Below are 2427 nucleotides of genomic sequence, written 5' to 3' on the forward strand. Positions count from 1 at the left end.
TTAGCTTTTCCTGTAGCTAACTTGCTTCCCTTATCCTAGAGTGCTAAATTAAATCATTAAATTATTTTGCAGAAGATCCCCATCTCAAGCTCTGTTTATAGAGAATTTGATCTAATATGGACCATACAAAATATTTTTTAGAGGTATGTACTACAGTATACTGCTTTTCTTTTAGACATCTAGAGCAGGGTAGGGAGATAAAATGCCAAATGGTGATAAATGATAAAAAGCTTGTAAGCAACAACTTTTCTGGTTACCAGGACTCTGCCAAACTGCATCATGGAGGCCAGCAAGTCTGAAAATCTAATCAAGGTGACTAAATTATTTGTTTAGCAAAGCATGGTAAGAATGTACACTTATATGAAATAAATCAAAGATATGGGCAATTGCTGGACTTGGGGTCTCGCAGATGAAAGGGGAAAGGGATTAGAAAAAACTCTTATCAGGATTTATCCATCTTTGTTTGAGTCTAGAAGTGCTCAAAGGAAGAAGTTTTCAAACTGTTCTTAAATCAGCAGTTCTCAAACATTTTGGTCTCAGATCTTGTAGCCCATAAATTATGAAGATCTCAAAGAGTTTTTGTTTCTGTGGAATATATCTATCAGTTTTTACCACATTAGAAATGAAAACTGAGAAATATTTTCCAATTGATTAACTCTAAAATAACAATAGTGAACCTACTACAGGTCAACATAAATAATATAATTTTTATGAAAAATAACTATATTTTCCAAAACAAATAAAGTTAATGAATAGAGTGGCTGGCATTATTTTATATTTTTGCACATCTTTGATGCCTGCCTTAATAGAAGACAGATCAATTCTCATATCTACTTCTGCATTCCATCTGGAGCACTATACTAGTTTGAAGTATAGGAAGAATATCCAGCCTCACACAGATAAGTGTTTGAAAAGGGAGATATATTTTAATAGCCTTTTCAAATAATCATGAATAGTCTTTGATGTTACACTGAAACTCCACAAGTGATAGCTCCTTAAAGATTATTTGCAATGTGAAATCTGAAACCTCATCTCTGAACTTTTCTACAAAGTTAAACTTAATGTCTATATTTCATTTTGAATAGATCTTTTACCCATATGTGATTCCAATATTGGCCATTTGGAAAATATTAGTCCAATGAATTATGCAAATATTACAAATGATTTACATGATATAAAAAAAAATCACAGTTGGTACTATCTCTACTGCTATGATCTAAATGTTTGTGCCCCCCCCCCTTCATAAAATCCTAATCCCCAAAGATTGTGATATTAGGATGTAGGGCCTTTGGTCATGAAGGTAGAGCCCTCATAAATGGGATTAGTGCCTTGTGAAAGAGACCCCCACAGAGTTCCCTAGCCATTTCCATAATGTGAGGATACAGTGAGAAGGTACTAGCAATGAACCAGGAAGAGGGTCCTCACTAGAACATGACCATATTACCACCTTTATCTTGGACTTCCCAACTTCCAAGACTGTGAGAATAAATGTCTGCTGTTTACAAACTACCCAGAATTTTGTTATAGCAGCTCAAATGGCTAATATAACCACCTGTCCCATTAGAAAAACCTTTATGTATTGAGAAGCAGATATACATTCTACACAATTCTAATTTTCTTTTGAAAGTTGTCAGTTACTTTCCTTGAAGTGATAGGTTCACCTCATTCAATTTCAAGAATATGTCTGCCAAATACCCAAGTCCTAATGACCAGAGTATGTGAGTTTTTTTCCAATTAAAACTAGTATACCATAAAAAAGGTGCCTAATTCAACAAGTTAAAGAATTGCACAATACTTTTCAATAATCACATTCCCTTATGCAACTGAAAGGCTTAATACTTTCTTTTCATGTTATCACACAAAATGTTAATGAGATATGTACACAGGAGTTGAAATTTAATATTAATACTTTTTTATTGCTTCATCAAGGATATACATAAGTGAATCTGGCTTTTAAAAACTGCCTGTATGTGATAGTGAAGAATAAAATGACTTGGTTCTACTGCCTTAATTCATGCTAAGGTGTCAGCAGTTTTACCCACCAGCGCCTTTGTACCAACCTTTTTGAACTAGCTGAACCAGGAACCACCCATTATGAAGCAAGGTCCTATAATACTTCCAGGGATCCAAGAGAGACCAAGAGGGAAGAACTCTGCAACACCCATTCCTGATTAAACCAGAATAGTCCAATCTAATCTGATTTCATCCGTAATATTTAGCAGCATTCCTTCAAAAGATTCTGGTGGAAAATAAAAAAGTTCACAACTCACTTCTATAAAGCAAGTCTTGGCTGTACTAATTATGGTTAAAATCCATACTGAAATCTTGTTTTATTCATTCTATGCATACCAAGCCATCTATTATTTTGAGTCTCAGTTTTGTGCCAGACATGGAAGACATGACCCCTGCCCTCATGGTGCTTATAGT

Source organism: Myotis myotis, unplaced genomic scaffold, assembly GCF_014108235.1.
Source record: "Myotis myotis isolate mMyoMyo1 unplaced genomic scaffold, mMyoMyo1.p scaffold_m19_p_4, whole genome shotgun sequence".
Taxonomy (NCBI): domain Eukaryota; kingdom Metazoa; phylum Chordata; class Mammalia; order Chiroptera; family Vespertilionidae; genus Myotis; species Myotis myotis.